At 37.9% G+C, this 21,101-nt stretch overlaps 1 long non-coding RNA gene across 3 annotated transcripts in view; it reads left to right on the forward strand.

Annotated features, from left to right (window-relative positions):
• LOC111096750 overlaps positions 1-21,101 on the forward strand; it is a 49,525-nt gene that overhangs the window by 5,967 nt on the left and 22,457 nt on the right. The window lies entirely within an intron of this gene.

Below are 21,101 nucleotides of genomic sequence, written 5' to 3' on the forward strand. Positions count from 1 at the left end.
AAGATATAATTTTTCTTGAAGCCATCAGAGAGCAAAGTTTTCAAAACTAGCAACTTACTAGCCTGAAACCTATTGAAAGAGAAAGTATCCAGGAAGAGACAGGGGACTAGCATTTGCAGCAAATGCAGGGAAGGCAAAAAGTCTCACCTGGTTTTGGCTTCTGTGACTTTCCTACAGAACAAAAGACTTAAGCTTCTAGGAGAATAGCATAAAACCCTGTAACTTTCAAGGTACAAGTAAACACATATCACAGCTGGAGGAAGAGAACAGGAAAAACCCTCTATCTCTGGGGAATAAAGAGGGACAAGAAAACATCTGTTTCCAAAACACTAGAGATCCCCCACCCAGAGAGAAAGGCAGAGTCTTGGAGAAGACCCCACACATGAGATCCAGGGACAAAGCTTCTGCCTAAGACTAAGGCTGATCCAAGACAACAAAGAATGCCTTCCTGCTCCCCCTGCCTCCAACCAGGCAGCAAGTATTGAGTAACAGTAGTTTATGAGGAGGAATCAGGGCAAGAACATCCAGGGTGAGCCTCTGTGGGTCTCAAGCACAAAAAGAAGACCCATTGCTAACAGTGAATCAGACACAGAAAATAAGTCTGACAAAACCAGTTCCTATCCCATGCATAAGATAGTAAACAAATCCGCAATTAAAGCTAAAGAGTTTAATACTTCTCTCTCAGTAATAACTAGAACAACCAGACTAAAAAAAATCAGTAGGGATATAAAAGACCCAAACTGGAACATTATCAACCAATTTGATCTAACATAATTATAAAATACTTGACCTAAGCACAGCTTATCTCTATCTATTAAAGAAATTGAATTTGTTGTTTAAAAACTGTCAAGCAAAGAAACTCCAGGCTCATATCCTTTCACTGACACAACTTCTTAGGTGACATCAAAAAGATGATTTGCTGTATTTCAAGGCAGAAGGAAAATTACCCCTGGTGGAAGGTATGGGATGCAAGGAAAGAGGGATGAATACAGAGGGGAATTATATGGTAGTAAATCTAAACAAATATTAACTTTATAATATAATTAACATATCTACTTGGTGGGAAAACTGGCTAAAATTAAGGTGCTGGACAATAAGGGAACAATGGAATATTAGTTGAGGAAGCTGATCATTTTTTGTTTTTAATTTTTTTTTTAATTTTTATTTATTTATGATAGACACAGAGAGAGAGAGAGAGAGAGGCAGAGACACAGGCAGAGGGAGAAGCAGGCTCCATGCACCGGGAGCCCGACGTGGGATTCGATCCCAGGTCTCCAGGATCGCGCCCTGGGCCAAAGGCAGGCGCCAAACCGCTGCGCCACCCAGGGATCCCTGATCATGTTTAAAATATTATGAGACCCTTGTATTGTTTAGGAAGTAGGTAAAAATTTTAGTTACCAGACTTTGTTACAAATGAATGTGCAAATAGTCACTGTAAGCACATATGTACACTCACATGTACACATACCAGAGAAACAGTTTATAAATATGATGAAAAAATAACATAATAAAGGGGGAAAAGGAGGAAAAATCAATCCAACAGAAGGCAAGAAAAGAAGAAAACTGAAGAAAAGACAAATAATATAAATAAGTCCAAATTTATCAGTAATCATAATAATTTTAAGTGCACTAAACAAATTGAAAGACAAAGATTGTCAGATAGGATTTTTTATAAACACTAAACTAGTTATTGACTGTTTTCAAAAGATACACCTTAATAAAGATATAGAAAGTTTGAAAGATGATATAAAGGGGAAAAAGAGGATATATCCAGCAGTTACTAACCAGAGAATGATGGTGTAGCTGTATTGCTAATAAACACAATGAGCATTTTTAGAAATAAAGTTGGTCATGATTCAATGACAAAAGATTCAAAAATATTCAATTCACCAGGAAGATATAAAAAGATTCTCAATTCACACATGTTCACTAAAATAGCCTAAAAAGATATAAAGCAAAAAATTTTACGATTCTGGAGAAATTGACAGGAACATCATTAGAGATGTGGGAAATTTCAACACATTTCTCCCAGTAGTAATAAAACATGGTAAAATATTAGTAAGGATATTTATATTGCATAGTTAATCCCTTTGGTCTAATTGATACATATCACACTTTACAATTGGAGGCTATACTTTCTTTGTACATGTTCTGTGTTTTTTTTTCCAGGTTTATTGAGATACAGTTAACATATAACATTGTGTAAATGTAAGGTGCACAACATCTATCATATATGATTTATGTATATCACAGTGTTTACCACAACAAGATTAGGTAACACATCCCTGATTTCACATAATTGACATTTTGTTATTGTTGCTATTATGGTGAGAACATTAAAGCTCTGCCGTCATAGCAATGTTCAAGCATATAATATAGTATTACCTACAGTCCCCATGCTGTATATTAGAACCTCCCAGAACTTATTCATCTTATAACTGAAAGTTTATACCCTCTGGCCAATATCACTCCATTTCCACAACCACTCAGCACCCGGCAACAACCATTCTATTCTCTGTTCCTATGAGTTCAGTGATTTTAGATTCCACACACAAGTGAGATCATACAGTATTTTCTTTCTCTGTCTGACTTCCTTCATTATCATAATGCCCTCAGGTTCCATTCATGTTTCATAAATGGGAAGATTTCAGTCTTTTTATGGCTGAATAATACTCCATTGTCTATATATATCACATTTTCCTTATCTTCACCTATCATTGGGCACTTAGATGGTTTTCATATCTTGAATATTGTAAATAATTCTCCAGTGAACATGGGAATGGAATTATCTTTTCAAGATAGTGGTTTCCTCAAGAAAATATGGCACTAGATTGCAGATGGCAGCTTACTTCAGGGTCCTAGTATTAACATTTTTAGCCGTGTCATACCTTAGCATGCCATTGGCATTTGCACTCTTCTTTCTAAACCCCCACTTGCCTTGTGCCAGTTCTGAAGTCTAGCTTCATGCATCAAAAACTCTAAAGCCTCCTGGGCACCTTCTGCTTTTGCCCCTTTGACTGTCTATGTCTCTAAATGCTGAGGCTGGTGATTCACTCTTGTTTTATCCTAGAACTCTTAGGGACCCCATTTCTGTTATCCTAATGCTTCCACATTACCTGATGTCCTCCCTGGGAGCCAGGCCTTTCCCCCACATATTCTCAACTTTGATTTCCTACCTGTACATCTTCCTTCATATCTCACCAGCATTTTTGAACATGACTTTGTTGGTCCTTTCTGGCTCATGTCACTATTATACCACAGTAACCCAGTCCCGACAGTTTGAATCCTAAACCAAAAGAATAAGGAGACCAGCAAAGGATTAGAGGAAGCACAGCATCCCAACAACTTTTAATTATGATGAGATTATAGAAAAGTATAACATGGGCGGACAGTAATTTTGCCATTCAATTTTGCCAGGCTGCCTTTGCAGCAGGCAGTGAAGCATGTTTTATATTTATAATTGGTATGTGCTGTTGCTCAGGGGTGGGCGGTTGCATTCCCACAATATATCACAGTGTAAGTTGCTGACATGCCCTTCCCTCTGGCTTCTCTGGACTAGAAGGAACCCATTTATTATTATTATTATTGATATTGTTTCTGTCTGCCTTTGCTTTTAACTTTTTCATTGGTATTAATTAAAGGGTCCTTGGGCTTGCAAGCAGGCAGGCATCCCAGTCAAAAGGAGGGTTTTATGCAGGTCCCAGTCTCTCTGACAGCACAAAAGCAGGAGTTCAAATGAGGAAACATCAAACATCATCATTTTAATTTGTAAAGGACATGGGATGCTTTGTAATTGGACAGCTCTTGATGACAAGGAAGTCACTTGAAGACTGATCGGGACTGGTGGCGAAATGGGTTCTCAGGCCAGATTAGGATGCTCATCTACCAGAGTCAACACAGCTGACTGTGTAACTAGCAGAACAAGTAAGGTCTTCAAGCTCAGATGAGCAGAGGCTAGGATGTGGGGAGGTTCCTCTGTTTCAGAGAAATGAGAAATGAAGTGAGAATAAGACCCTAGTAACCAGAGGAGAGGAAGGGTTTCTAAAACTGTATATGAAAACTAAGAAATGAGACTAAATACTCAGAAAATAGGCCAAAATGTATAATCAGTGTTATCATTTATGGGAGACACCTTAGGGTCTTGAAGTAGTAGAAAAAATATTTTTCTAGGGGCGAGTTCACAAGGGTTCTAATTCACACTTCATGCATTCCTAATTGTGTGTCATGGAGCAATCCATTTCTTCCCATCTTTGGGTTGCGATTTCTTCATGTGTAAAATTAAGAGTCATACCACACAGTTTCTTAGCTCTCCCTTCCCTCTCACATCCTACCATGCTAGTCTACTGACTTTCAGAACAGTTCAAGAATCTCTCTCTTTCCGTTGCCTTTAGACCTGATTTGCATCCATGGCCATATGCATGCACACACATACATACCACTCATGTGCCCATAGACACACACTACAGATGAAGCAATCATTTCAGGGATATATCTTGTGAATTGATAACCCAAATGGATATTTAAGTGTGACTATTCACCTTATTTCTATTTTGGCTTCAATTAGCTGTTAATTTTCTTTAAAACTTAAATCAGATATGGAATCAAGTGGCTTCTATTGAACTACTATATGCTAGCATTCTTCCAGGAAGATTCATTTGTGTCTGCTTTGATTATTCTTCTATTATCAAAGATAATATAAGACCAACAATATTATTCCCATTTAATAGTGGAGGAAAACAAGGCACGATAATCTGACAAAATTAGATAACTGCAAGGGGTAAACCTATTTAAACATTTTCTAGTTACAAATTAAAGGATAAAGACTTGATTACTGGTATTTATCAAAATCTTAGCAGTATTTTCATCTCCATCTGAAATTCTGTCCCCAGCATGACAGTCTCCCTGCCTATTCCAATCTCTTCCTCCCCAGAAGTGATTATTCCACTCACTGGGAATTTCAGAGAGTCTTCTACTGTCTCATCATCAGGTGCATGATTCTTATTTAAATGTGAGCTCTTGGACAGCAGAAGCCATGTCTTACTTTGTCCTGGAGCCTTTAGTGCAAATCATCTAAGACCAAGAATGTAGTATCCAATAAAAGAAATAACCATAACAACATGAGTGGCCTAGTTGGATTCACTAAATGTCTGTTCTTCCCATGTGTTCGTAGCATCTTTTTGTTAAAGATGTAAGAGAAGGTGGAAGTCTCAGTATATTCATTGCAGATACTTGAGGGAAGGTATAAAAGGCGAAGATTCTGATTGCCTCTTTCTCTCCATTAATGGGGTGGTGAAGGACAGAGCACAACATACTGTACTTAATGCAGATTCTGCTCAGTGAAACAATGATTACAATCAATTTGACTACTAATGTGACTTATCTTGTAAATTGCTGGGTCATTAACTTCAACAACATCAATGTGCTGTCACTATCCAATTCCACCAAATTAGTGTCCGAGGTAATAGGAGAACGAATGTATTAGTGCGTTATTGGTGGCTAATAGAGACAAGTCTTTAATGGGCTACACAGAGCAGCTGAGGCACCAGAGACTAAGAACATAAGACCAGGGGAATTGGATGAAGAGTCAGAATCCACAACACGGTGGCGCATTAGGGCTGCTGCAGGCACTTGGTGCCTTAGAAGGCAGAAGAGCTGGGTGCTAGGGAGATCGCAACCTGTGGCAAGGAAAATGTACATTCGTTGACATTTGGGGCAAAAGTAACAAAAGCGCAGCATTTGGATTATCAGAGGACAATGGGCCTATCTTAAGGTCAAGTGCTTGAAGCAGGGCCTTTTCCTGCCAGCCCAGAAATCACAAATGCAAAGGAGCACCTAACTCTGAACAGACACGAAGACAGTCCTCCTAACCTGAATCTAACATTGGATCAATCTCAAGACCTATCCTAGAAATTACTTAGCAAATTGCATTCATATTTAATTTAAAAATTCCTTTGATTTCTAGGGAAAAAAAATCTGAAATATTTATGTCCATGTTCTAAAGAGACCCTTTGTACTCTCCTTTCCCATCCTTTCTAATTGAGAAGCTGCTATATCCATAGCCCCATGGGAGCAGCATTCAAACCACATGACCTCTTTCTTGTCACAGTTCATTGAACAAGAGATGAATACCTGAATGAGGTGTGTCAGGTATAGTCAGTCTCTCAGGAGAATGGAGCTTGAGCCAGTCAGAGAGTGTTAGGTACTAAACTGTAGCTCTTCTGAGTTGGAGTCAGTGCTAGGATACCAAAGCCACATTCAAGCCAACATTATGGGGGGAACAGAATCTAAGAGCATTGTGGAAGATTTTCTAATGCATAAAGGAGAATGAAAGACTTAAGTGTGGAGAGAAGCTATCTCAGAGAGATGGAGAAAGACTGACTGTGCCTGTCAGCTTTCCAGGTCCTGGGCCTAAAACCCACTGCATATCTGACAGATTTTATGCACATTTCCTGTATCTTCTCGTTAAACTACCTTTACTAGGTTTTTGTTTCATGCTCCCAAAAAAATCCCTAAGATACTCTAGTTTCTTCATGATTGTCAACAACATTTATTGATCACTTGGTGTACGTAGCACACTAAACCCTGCCAGAGACACTCAAAACCAAAAGAAGAGGTTATTGCTTCTCAGGGAGTTATAACTGAGTTGGAAAGATTTTTCTAAGTATTGGATAGAGTTGCATCTTTCTTTGTTGAAAGTGGGACTTGTAGGAGCCCAGGGTCTGCAATCTGTAACTTGTTCATGCCTGGGAGCCAAGATGGGAAATGTAAAGAGTATGCGAGAGGCATCCTGTGTAGAGTTAGGGTTTGACAGTTCTACAATCATCATTGCCACCACTATCAAAGCCTGTCATTGACTGTGGGCCCCTATGAAGGTGGCTCTGGGCTTCTGTATTCTTCATGGCTATCCCATAAGGTGGTGCTATGAATATACCTGTTTTAAAGGGCAAAAGCATGACACAGCTAACAAGCAACAGAACTTGAATTTAGAACCAACTACTCTGTCTCCAGATCTGCTTTGAGTCACTTTTCCCATCTCTCTGTTCCATATCTGCCTCTCTCTTCAGAGGTATCTCTGTCCTCTTTTTGGGTGAACCTAGACCTTCCAAATCAAATTTTAATCATCAAAGTTCCTTATACCAGTACCCTAACACTTAAGAGAAATTTAAGTCATCATTTATCCACCTCCACCTCCACCCACACCCCATCCCCACCACACAGGGCTTGCAGAATGTCTGATTTCTGCACCTGAAAGGAAAAGCATTATCCCTTTTCTGTGAAAGTTTAGGCATCTAAAGGTGGGGGAGGGGAGGAGTAGGTAAAAGACAACAGCTTTATGAAAACCCTGAAACCCCACTTCATAGGCCTACAAATGAAGATTGCTCTAACTTTATGTATGCAATGAAACTCCAGGAATGACTTCAGAATTTTCTTGAATTCATATATATTCATATGAAGCTATTTCTTTTATTATGTTATTAGTCAGAAAAACATTTTTGTTGATACCATTTAGGTTTCAGTTAGTTTATTTTAGAATGTGCAGTATTATATTCCCTTCCCTAAAGAAAAGATGGATTAGTGAGGTGCCTGGGTGGCTCAGTTGGTTAAGAGTCCAACTCTTGATCTCAGCTCAGGTCTTGATCTCAGAGTTGGGAGTTCAAGTCCTGTATTGAAAAAAGAAAAGGTGCATTAATATGTTGAGATTGGTCAGATAACATTCTATATAATCAACGTGTATTTCCCATGAACAATTCTGTCTTGCCATGACCCATACTACACAAGGTATATAAGGAGTTGTGAAGCCAGCCATCACTAAGCTTATCACTTAGTCAAGGGTAACAGGTGTATCCATGACATGTATTATGGGTTCAAACTTACATTTAATACTGAGTAGATTTTCCACATTCTAGCAGAGAATTACCAACATAGAGGTACTACCAGGTGAGAGACATCCGTTGAGTATTGATGCTTGGCACAGTGGGTTGGACATGTCAAAATTATAACCCATGCACAAAGTTAAAAAAAAAAAACTTTTTATTTTGAAATAACTGGATTCACAGGATGAATCTGCAAAGATTTGGGCAGAGATGTCCAGTACACCATTTTCTCATGTTCATCCAGTGTTAACATCTTATACGACTCTATTTTATTAAAACTAGAAATTTGACATTAGCATAATCCATTGAGTTTATTACAGTTTTACCAATTATATATACACTCATTTATATGTGGGGGGGGTGTAAAGTTCTATGAAATATTATCATATTGTAGCCTTGTATAACCACCACCGCAATCAATATACTCAACTGTACCATTAAGAAAGATTTCTCTTATGCTATCCCTTTATAGTCACATTTTCCATACCCTCCTCAACAACCCTAATCCCTGGAAACCACTAATCTGTTCTCCATCTCTATAATTAGGTTTTTGCATGAATATTACACAAATGTAATCATGTTATATATCTTTTAAGATTTTTTTCCAGCATAATTTCCTTAAGGTTCATCCACATTTTGTGTATACCAGTAGTTTGTTCCTTGTTATTACTGAATAATATTCCATGGTATGGATTACTACAGTTTATTTGACTATACACCCATTAAAGGACAGGGGTAGTTTCTAGTTAGGAGGTATCTCAAATGAAGTTGCTCTGAACATTTATATAATGTTCTGGTATGACAATAAGTCTTTATTTCTCTGAAATAAATACTCAAGACTGAAATTTCTGGGTTAGATGTTAAGTAGATTTTCAGTTTTGAAAGAAACTGTTTTCTAGGGGGTTCCTGAGTGACTCAATCAGTTAAGCATCTGCCATGATCTGCATCAGGCCATGATTCCAGGATCAAGCCCCCCACATCAGTCTCCTTACTCAGTAGGGATCCTACTTCTCCCTCTCCCTCTGCCTGCCATTCGCCTGCTTGTTTCTCTCTCTCTCTCTCTCTCTCTCTCTCTTTCTCTCTGTCAAATAAATAAAATCATTAAAATAAACAACCTGTTTTCTAGAGTAGCTGTGTCATTTCACATCCCACCAGCAATTTGTGAATGATCCAGTTTTTCTGCATTCTTGCCACCATTTTTCCTCACCATTATTTTCCATGTTAGCCATTCTGATAGGAGTGTAGTGATATCTTACTGCATTTGAAATTTGCATTCCTCTAATAGCTAATGATGTTGAACATCTTTTCATGTGTTTGTTTGCCATCTATCTATCCTCTTCAGTGAAATTTCTGTGCATGTTTTTGCGCATTTTCTAGTTGGAGTTTTTTAATGTTGAGTTTTGAGACGTACAAAGCTGTTTCATATAACCAGCATTACTTCAAGGCTTCTAATTGGAAGACAATTTCTATTTTTCTTTTTATATTTTATATTCTAGGCAAGAATTAATCTTGACCTGGTTATTCTGCCAAAAGTGATGTACAGTATTACTGGCTTTTCACTGCTTTCCTTTGTATTCATTTAGTATATACATAGAAAGTATTCCACTTACTTTTATAAATTAATAAATCATGTATTCTATATTTTAAGTCTCTAACTCCTTAGTATACTCCTATACATTCCACCCCATGCTGTTTCCCTACCTTAATCTTTCACTACTCTGCCCATCAAATCTTTCTCCTGTACAACAGCAGACAGGACACATTGCATGTGTGAGGCTGGTACTCTTCTATTTAGTGGACTCATGTACTTCAGTTCCTACTAGCATTCAAATGGCACACTTCCCAAGAATCAACCATGTTCCTTCCCAAATTTGTTTATGGAAGTCAGGCTTTTCATTGTAATTATGCAATTCAATAATATATTATTTAAACTAATGGAATGTAAGTGTGAAATAAAAGGAGATATTGTTTCTATGAAAAGTCCGTTGGTTTAGAAAGACTTGATAAAAGCAAGTCAAATTAGGGGTGGGTGAAAAATTGTAAGAGTAGGGGCAAAAACATTAAAGTATAGAAGTGTTCAAAACTCAGATTGTATCTATGTATTTTTAACTTTTCACTTCTTTAAAACAAAAGCAAAATAAAATTGGAAATTGTATATAATGTATTTAGATGTAATTTATGTAAGAAGACCATGTGAAACTCCAATTAATGAACCCATAAAAAAAGTCCTTGGACTTATATTAAAACTAGTTAATTATCATTTTAAGCAAAATGGATAGCATTTATAGTGTAAGTATTTTTCTTACAGTTCTTCTCTTTAACTAACTTTCTGAACATAGAAAACACAGGTTTGAATTACATTAGCTGAGGAGGCTTTTATTATGTTTTCTATTGAAACTTACATTCAGAAAACCTTTTTGTTTACATGCTTTCTCACTAGATTGAGAGCTTCTTAATGTCAGGAACCTGGCATTTTGCCTGACACATCATGAGTACTCAATAAATTATTGTTGAATGAATGAAAAGAAATCTGTAAAGCAAATTTATAAAAATCAAAAGGAAATTGTATCTTATGATCTTCATGCAATTATTTAATCCAATTCATTCAAAGAAGTTATCAGTCTCAAATATCAATAGTCAGTTTAGAGTTCATTTTCTCTCCCTACACAACTACATATGCCCAACAGAATTTGGACCTCTTTAATACTGTTGGTTTAATACCTCTTTAATACATACATACTTTTGTGGGTGCATGTATATAAAACATGGTCCTATAAATTTAACTAAATCTCATTGTAATAAAAAATCAGTAGTAAAAAAAATCAGTATTTCAGCATGGAGATACTCTGTCTTAACTATTACTATTTTCCTACATAGTTTCTGTAATATGGCTATGATACAGCCTACCATGACCTAGGTATCTAAAAAGACAAGCCCAAATTTAACCCTGTGAATTTCATGCACAGTACAGTATATTACTCATAAACCAAGTTTTTAACCTAGACATTTTATCTGGGAAGCATCCACAACATCCATGTGAAATCCAACATCCTAGGTAAAATGCTTTGCATCAGCTTTTTGCCAAGTGTCTAAGAGACCTTCAAGCTCAAAGGGGTCCTTTTACCACCATCCTTGTCCAGTTAAAACAGAATGGACAATTGAGAGAGGGACCTTGATAGTTCGACCTCTTCAGTTAAGTGATTTGACTGGTCAGTTATTTTTAGGGTCTCATCTAGCAATTATGAAAAGAAAAGAATAAAACACCTGCTGTATTGTTTATTACCTTTGGCTTCACTTCTGTCCCTACTCTCTCACTTTGGGGAACAGGTGACACAATCCATCTTGGTGCAAATGTCAACCATCTTGTCTCTCAACTGGAAAGCTAGAAGTGACAGCTTGGTATATTAAGAGGTCTCTGCCCGAATAAATTGATGTCAAGTTTTATTACACATAGACCAAGCTATGAGGCACAGGACAACCACTCAACGACTATACAGTATACAAATGGTATACAGCAGTATTGCCATTTCTTGAAATAAAGATAGAGGCAGGGAAAGTATGTGTTCTCTAGAATGCTGAGGTCTACCAAAGAAGACAATACACGTAAATGAAGATATATGGTGGGGTCTTTGTGGTGTTAAAAGAAAGCACTTCCTTGTCCTTAAGGGCTGGAGCATGGGTGAGGTTCCCCAAAGAAATGCCTCCTGGTAGCACCAGGACTTCTGAAGATTTAAAGAAACAGAGAACTGGAATAGAGTAAGCAGCCTCAGGGAAGTGGCTCACACTCATAACTTAGTTTAAAAGAGAGAAAAATGGATAGGGAAAGATTTTTTAGTAAAAACCATTCCCAACAAGTAAAACAAACAAAAAGATATAAATCAATACTACCAGCATTTTAAATACTTACGTAAGTCTGTGCTAGATTTTAGAAGAGTACTTTTGAAACTAACAGTTTCAACCCAGTAGAGAATTGTAAGATCACCATTAAAAAAATAGAATAGAAAATATAAGAATACCTCACATATGGTAAAGGTAAGATATATATTTATTTCAGTTATGGATGTGTGGGATATTGAGTCACAGTGTAATAATGTATTACTGTGTATAACAGCAGAAGAAATTTAAAATACTGCTCTAGAAAGTTTTTTCCAAACTTGCTAACAATCAAAACCATCTAAGAGTTATAAAAAACATACAAATTTCCAGGTCTTATCCTAAAAGGAGGGGTCCAAGAAGAGTCTGTGGAGGCTGCCCCAGAAAAACCTACAGTCCTGAATCACTAACTCTATTTAAAATGAACAGGTGAGAAACAGAAAATTAACAAAAGTGAGAGAGTGTGGTACAACCTAAGCATCAGGACCCACAAGCATACATAAGGAGTGATGAGAATGGGAGAAGTTTATCATAGAAGACTATTAGAGAAGGTTCACTGAGCATCTACTCTGAGCAGGATGTAAACTTACGAAAGGCATTGATTGCAATTTGGGCAGGAAGATGGAAAACCCTTACATACAAAAAGGTTGATGCTGACATAGGTACCAATAACAGAAAAAAATGAGATCTCGGGATGAAGTCCACCAGGAAGAGACTCATGGTGGAGGTAAGACTTAACTTGGCTGAGCCTAGAGGATAATTCAACCAAAGGCTTCTGGAGAAAAGAGTGTTTTACTTGCATTGGGCCCCAATTGTTAAGAACATGATAGTCGTTAATTTTTTTTTTTTTTTTTTTTTTATTTATTTATGATAGGCACACAGTGAGAGAGAGAGAGAGAGGCAGAGACACAGGCAGAGGGAGAAGCAGGCTCCATGCACCGGGAGCCTGACGTGGGATTCGATCCCGGGTCTCCAGGATCGCGCCCTGGGCCAAAGGCAGGCGCCAAACCGCTGCGCCACCCAGGGATCCCAAGAACATGATAGTCGTTAAACAAGTAGACAAAGTTAGTGGAGGGAAAAGTAAGAAGATGAGCCGAACAGGTAGTTTGGGATGATAAGATTAGCTCCTGCCCTTTATATTGAGAATGTAAAACAAGTAGAATGGGGCCCAGGGTTGGGAATAACCCTGACAGGGCGATTAAGTTTTTCCATTCGTTCTCCTGGCCTCTGCAGCAAAATTACACAGAAATGTAAAAGAAAGCATCCAGAGATATACTCTCTAAAATACTTGACCATGTTCTCCTGGCTGTAAAAGGCTGGATGCTCAGGTTTAAACAACAGATTTAGAAAGTGATTTTGTTTTAAGACCATAAGGAGAGGCACACACAGCACTAGTGTTAACTCCCTCCATTGTAGCTATGGTTCTTGACCCTTTGCTGCACATTAGAATAATCTGGGAGACTTCACAATTCTCAGGGCTTGGGCTCCTTCCTAAGGAAACCAAAGCAGAGTTTCCAGGGCTGGATCCAGAGCATTTGTGCCTTTGAATAGTGCCCCAGGTAACTTTAACGTGCAGCCAGCCTTGAGAACCATTGAAATGTGAGTCCTAAAATCCATACTGCTAAAGCAGAGCAGAGTTTATGCTCTCTTTTTTGCTTTTCAACAAAAGAAATCAGACTGACATCTATTTTTTTTCCAACCTTGCCTCAGGCTGTAGCTGCAGTAGAACTATGGACAGCAAGGATTCTTTTCCTTAACTCTGTAGGCAAAACCAAAGATGAGCTTTTAGGCTGAAGCTCCTGACAGCTGCTCCTGCTCAGTGTCAATTATACTAACCTAGACATCCACCCCTTCCAGGCACACCTCCCCTGTGGCACACCATTGTCACACTTTCATATTTAAAATCTTCAGTGGCCCTCAATTCTTTAATGGCAAAGCCCAAACTCTTCATCTAGGCATTCCTAGCCCTTCCTGATCTGGCTCTAAACTTGTATTCAAGATGTTATCTCAATATTCTGGCTGCCCAGGTTGCTGCATTGTTCTGTACTAAATGGAAACGCCATATTCTTGTTTCTACCTTTCCTCTCAGTTTTGCCACATCTGCAATGACAACAGTTCTGTTCTTACTCTCACTTCATCGTATGTCCCTACTCAAAGTCCAGTTTAAGTTTCTACTTGACTATCAATAGCCTAACACCCTACAACTCCTATGAAGCTTTCCCCCAGTACTCCAGCATTGGGAAAGATGTCAGATATAATGGCACAAAAAGAACTTCAGTATGTTCAGTGAAGAAGCTTTATTGTATTTAGATCATTATTCTGTATAATGATTATGTGGTCCAGCTGCCTAGGACTGAACCCTACTTCTTCAACCAGTTTATCATTTGACTTCTTTAAGCTGCAGTTTTTCACACGTAAAATTGGGGAAATAGCTTTTAGATTAAATCAGATAATGCGGGATCCCTGGGTGGCGCAGCGGTTTAGCGCCTGCCTTTGGCCCAGGGCGCGATCCTGGAGACCCGGGATCGAATCCCACATCGGGCTCCCGGTGCATGGAGCCTGCTTCTCCCTCTGCCTGTGTCTCTGCCTCTCTCTCTCTCTCTGTGTGACTATCATAAATAAATAAAAATTAAAAATAAATAAATAAATAAATAAATCAGATAATGCAAGAAAATTCTTTAGCACAGGACTCAGCCCCTAATTGAATATTAAGTGAATTCTGGTATTTTTGTTTGTCTGTTCATATATTCTTGTCTCTTTGGCAAAATTATAAGATCATCTGAAGGTTAGCTCTCTTTCCTAAATTTCACTGCCTGGATTACAATACTATACTAAAAACAGTATGCGATTTGAAATCAAAGCATCATGTATGATTTGGCCATTCTATTTGAACCTCAATTCTCTAATGTGTAAAATGGGAATTATAATAATAATAATGGTACTCCTCATGCTTAGGAGATTAAAGGAAATAATATACCAGGAAGTTCTTTGTAATCTTTTAAGTACTGTTAAAAAATATATATATAGTTGTAGTTATCTTAGAGAATCTATACATTTATTGAATGTGACATCTAAATTTGAGATTAAACATGAATAAATACATTTACTTATTGAAAATATAGTATCTTTGTGTGTTTACTTAAAAATAAGAAAGTGGATGCAAAATCCATGTCTTAATTTCTTCATGTGTAATATAACATTAAACAAAGGGATCATTCATGTATTCTTATTTTGTGTGTGTGATTTCAAATTTTCTACAATGAAGTGTAGTATCTTTAGATTTAAAAATTATTATCTAAAAAGAAGAGTCCTGGGGCGCCTGGGTGGCTCAGCAGTTGGGCATCTGCCTTCCACTCAGGGTGTGATCCCGGGCACCTGGGATCAAGTCCCACATCAGGCCCTTTGCGGGGAGCCTGCTTCTCTCTCTGCCTGTGTCTCTGGCTCTCTCTCTCTATGTCTCTCATGAGTAAATAAATAAAATATTTAATACATAAATAAATAAAAAGAAGAGTCCCAGGGGCATTTGGGTGGCCTAGCGGTTGAGTGTCTGCCTTTGGCTCAAGTCATGATCCCAGGTCCTGGGATCGAGTACCACGTCGGGGTCCCCACAGGGAGTCTGCTTCTCCCTCTGCCTGTGTCTCTGCCTCTCTTTCTGTGTCTCTCATGAATAAATAAATAAAATCTTTAAAAGAAATAAAGAGTCCTAGAGACATAAAACTGTATCCCCCAAATGCACATATATGTATGTGTATGTATCTTTTGGGGTGAGTGACTGACAACATTCTATGACTGCTTCTTGCCAAACATACATTTCTGTTCATTGCTCATCATATTTCAAAAACTGAAAGGACAGAATAAGTAGAATGGAGGCACACACATGAAGCCTTATTTGAGCTTTACAATGAGATTATTACCACCACATTAAAAAAATTGAAAACACAATTGAAAAAATACAAAGTTTATGAATGCTTTTCCTAGAGAAGCCTAGCATGTGACAGCAGCACTTACTGGCCTAATGTGGTACAGTAACCAAGCTCCCTCAGACATCATGACAGGCTAGGTGACTTTATAACTGTGTGTCAAGGAGGCTGAAAGGAGATCAAGGACAAAGAGCTTGGGGTTGCTTTTTGAAAGTACTGGAAAATATAAATCTTTGTCAAAAGTAATTACTATGCACTTACAGATAGTAAAATATTACACATATTTCCCTGAAAGGCAACATATCTCCCTCTTTAAAATGCACATTTAGAAAACAGGATTCTCTCCTGTTCATTCTCCTATAGATATGAGCTATATAGGCATATTAGTTGAAAGCTTATATAAGTTATGGAAAATAATAGCTATATATTGTTCTTCTTTAATTTGGGGAACTTTGAAGATCCTTTTAACCCTTTAATGTGGGCTATGAGTTACTAAAGGAGCAACACACTTAGATGGACATTAAATAATGTGGGTTAGAGAGTCTTAGTGTATTGGACAAGCTATAGGGGGTGAATATATACTACAACTTAAGGTAAAATTTTTTCTGTAGAAAGAAACTACAGTTTCCATCCTTTTTCCAAGGAGTCTGTGACCCCAAAGGGTATCCAGGACAGTCCTGGCTTATGCCTGTTTATTTGATACAATTTTTTATTAGCATCCCCTTTCACTCTCAAATTGTCACAACCCAGAAGATAAATATTTGGTCACTCTAGTTAAGGTCCATGGATCAAGGCATTGTTTTTGTCTTTTTTGAAATGAACTCATGGCTTCTTTGTCAGGAGGGGCAACTTTGAGAGAAGTTTCATGAAATTCTCTGAGCACAAATAATAAAATGCTTGATTTAAATTCCCTCATTGTATATTTTTCTTAAATTTAGAAACACAGCAGCTGAATACCTGCCTAGTGGTCTATCCACCACTCCAAAATATTTCTGTTCATCTTTTTCTTAGTTGTATTACATCTGGGTAAAGACTAGAAATGGTAGGTGAAGAAAATATTTGACTTTTGTTCTGTGCATTTGTTCAAGTAGCATTAATAATTACCCATTTAATAATAGTTCTCTAGTACTGGAGAGGGAAAAAAAGGAAAATATGCTCTAATTTGTCCCATGGCTTATAATCTATTTGAGGAAATAAGACACACACTTATTAAAAGACAATAAAATTCACGAGATACCACCATACACCTATTAGAATGGATAAAATCAGGAACACTGACAATATCAAATGCTGGCAAGAATATGGAGCAAGAGGAACTCTCATTCATTGCTGGTGGAAGTGCAAAATAGTACAGCCACTGTGGAAGATAATTTGGTGGTTTCTTACAAAACTAAACATTCAGCAATTGTGCCCCTTTGTGTTTACCCAAAGGAATTGAAAACTTATCCACACAAATACCTGCACACAAATGTTCATGGCAAGTTTATTCATAATTACCAAAACTTGGAAGCAACCAGCTGTCTATCAGTAGGTAAATAAACTGGTACATCCAGGCAACGGAATATTATTCACTGCTAAAAAGAAATGAGCTACCAATACATGATAAGACATATATAAAACTTAAATGAATATTACTGAGTATTGTAAGCCAATCTGAAAGGGCTGTATACTGTGTGATTCCAATTATATGACATTATAAAACTATGGAGACAGTAAAAAGATCAGTGGTTGCTAGGGTTTGAGGGGACAGATGGATAGGTTCAGCACAGAGGATTTTGAGGGCAGTGCAGATATTCTATATGATACCTTAATGATGGATACTATCATTTGTCCAGACCAATAGAATGCACAATACTGAGATGTAACATGAACTGTAGACTTTGGGTGATTATGACACACGGTATAGGTTCATCATTTGTAACAACTATACCCACTGGTGGGGGATGCAGATAATGGGGGAGGCTGTGCATGTGTGTGAGTAGGGGATATATGGGAGATCTGTATACCTTCTTAATTTTGCCATGAACCTAAAACTGCTCTAAAACAATAAAGTCTTAATAATTTTTTAAAGACAGCTAATGAATGCTAGGTAGATAATTAGTGATCTAAGACTTTGAAGGGAGAGCTCACTGTAAATTAGAATAGTTAAAAGGACTGATTGTGATGAGTTTTTGAGAAACCTTGAATGCCAGCCAGGGCTATGGGGAGAGATTATCCTCTAGACAATGGAACGCCTTTGGACATTCTTAAGCAAAAGCTAGAATGTTATAACATAACTTGAGAAATAACTCTAAGGCATGACTTCCTGAAAATAAATTAATTCCTTAGTTTGCCCAAAGACAGTCACAATAATTTTTAGGCATTATAGATCCTTCCCAGCCCCATAGCACCTGTCTGATTGCTTAATCTTTCCATTTCGGCTTTCTGCAGGCAGTTACTTAAGTATATTTTGAATCCACATGGACTTGTTAGTGCTTCCCTTATCTTTCTTTCTAGAGGAACTCCTCAAGGCCAGGCACAATGTCTAATTCTATTGTGCTTCTCTGAATATTTCTCTATTTCTCTGTCTCTCCATCTCTTTCTCTCTCTCTCTCTCTCACACACACACACATACACACACACACCCTTATACATCCCAAATAGAAGCTAGTCCAAGCCTTCATGCCAGTAGTAGATGTAGGGTTTCATTTCAGCTTAGAGGTCATTTCTCATATTCAAATTAGCAAGAGAGAAAGTCTATTGGTAGAAATCATAATTGTCTAGGAGGGAGAAAATTCACCAGTGTCACAGTGGGAACTCTAAGTAAAATCCCTCGTCCTACTGGATTTTCAAGCAGTATTTGACAGAGCTGTATCATTCTCTTACTATTCTTAGCTTTAAATATTAGAGAACTCGGGATCCCTGGGTGGCGCAGCGGTTTAGCGCCTGCCTTTGGCCCAGGGCGCGATCCTGAAAACCCAGGATCGAATCCCACGTCGGGCTCCCGGTGCATGGAGCCTGCTTCTCCCTCTGCCTATGTCTCTGCCTCTCTCTCTCTCTCTCTCTCTCTCTGTGACTATCATAAATAAATAAAAATTTAAAAAAAAAAATAAATAAATATTAGAGAACTCAAAGACTCAGTTCTTGGTTGCCTTCTCTATTCTCTTTTCCCTAGTGAACTCATTCAGTCCTATGGCTTTAAATACTATTTATACTGATAATGTCTGAATTTATATCTCTACCTTTGACCTCTTTCTGATCTCCAGACACATGTGTCCTTAACGACCTATTTCTTATTCCTACTTGGATATTTGATAAGCAATTCAAGTTTTATGTGTTTGAAATGAAACTCTTGTTTCAGAGCCTTCCACCAAAGTCCTTATGCTCTCACTCTATTCCCTGTCTCACACATGGCATCTCTGTTCTACCAGTTAGTTTCTCAGACTAGAAAAACTTAGAGTCATCCTGGTTATGAGTCATCCTTGACATCTGTCTTTCTCTGGTGCCACATATCCCATCCATCAGCAACTTCTGTAAGCTCAACCTTGGAAATATATTTAGATTCCAGACCACTTCTCTCCACTTCCATTACTGCTTCCCTAATCTGACAGCCATCCATTTTCTCCTGAATTATTTAAATTGCCTCCAAACTGGTCTCTGCTTCCATCCTTGCATTTGCACAATCTGCTCAACACAAAACAGCAGAGTAATTCTTCTAAAATATAAGTCAGATTACAATACTTCTCCACTCAAAACCCTACAGTGGCTCCCATCTTGCTCAGAGTAAAAGCACAAGCACCTATCTTCCTATAATAAGACACTATAATATCTGGCCCTGCCCCTGCTCTGACCTCACTTCTACCACTCTCCTCATTGTTTTCTTGGCTCCAGCCACTAGTTCCTTAGTCATTCCTCAAACGTCCCAGCTAGATTGAAAATAGCACCCTACCCATTCCTGACTCTATACATTTTTATCCTACATCATTCCTTTTTCACATTCTTAACCCTGCCTTACATATTATCTATCTATCTATCTATCTATCTATCTATCTATCTATCTATCTAGTGTCTGCCCCTGTTAGAGTATAGGAATATAGCTTCATGGAGGACAGGATCTTTTAGAAACCTATTTTGTATATAGCTATATCCCCAGGGCCTAAAAGAGCCTAAAAGATTACCTGGAACATATTGGATGTTCAATAAATACTTGTTGAAGAAGTTAATATGTGAATGAATGAACAAATACACAAGCAAACTTTATTAAAAAAGTAAACATTTTGTCTTGCTCATGCACAGACACTAGCTTTGTTAGTGTTCCAAAAGTTGTCACACCAAAGACCTATGCTAACATATAAATAACTACCTAGGTTTTATTTGTTTGTTTTCAAAAAAAGATTGTAAGAATTGGCATGCCTACTTGACTGCTCCATACCCTCTTAGGACTTGCTAATTCTATCTGTGATCTTTTCTACTGTGAATCACTAAATAGTAGAATAAGAGACACCAGGGATTATCTGGTCCAAATGAGCATTTCAGAAGAACAGAAACTAAGGCTTGAGCTCATGAAATAACTTCCTTGAGGTTACAGAGCTTGTTAAAAGCAGAGCTAGAATTAGATTTCCGATCTACGATGTTTATGCCTACTGCTTTTATTTCCTACCACCACAAGGATAAGGAATCTCTCTCTTTCTCTTTCTCTCATTGTCCTTGCTACCATTGTTGCTGATGAAAATTCAATTGCAACAGTCTTCAAAGAGAGCCAGATTCTCAAGTGCATTTGAAGCTCAGTGATGACTTTCTCAGAGAGCAAGAGGCTGTTGATGGGGTCCCTTCACTTTCAGAGAACAGAAGAGGCAGAGATTCATCTGTGGGCATTGGCAAAGCTGATGCTTACTGACGAGGCCCCAGAATGGAAATATCCTGCTTGTCCTTTTAACAGGATTTCAGCCAGAGATTTCAGGGAAAAGTACTGCAGCCTAGTGGGCTGTGAATATGAGTGGAAATGTCAGAGCTATGAATCAGTTAACACATTTTTATTTAGCATCTTCCTGTGAAAGAAGATGAGAAGACATGGCTCCTGCACTCAAATTTCTTACCATTTCAGAGCAGAGTCAAGAACAGTACAAGAACCTGTTAGATCTTAGAGGTTCTAGCACTTAAGACTTGGAGAGCATGACCTGGATAGCAAGAATGGGGGTGGTTTTCATGGAGTACAAAATTTTGTCATAAAGGGTAACTGGGATTTAAGTAGTTGAAGAGGAATTTGGTGCAATGCTTTCTTCTCTTGTCTTTGAATTTAAGAAATACATTAATGTCCTTCAGCTCATGGGACCCTGAAACTCTAGGGTATATTTCCCATTCTGCCCAGAGAAATCAATGTTCCAACCTTTGAAGTAACCCATGTTCGGCATGGCAGGTTAGATACAAAGTCCGCAAGACTCCCTCCCAGGACACT

This window comes from Canis lupus, chromosome 7 (assembly GCF_011100685.1).
Source record: "Canis lupus familiaris isolate Mischka breed German Shepherd chromosome 7, alternate assembly UU_Cfam_GSD_1.0, whole genome shotgun sequence".
Lineage (NCBI taxonomy): Eukaryota > Metazoa > Chordata > Mammalia > Carnivora > Canidae > Canis > Canis lupus.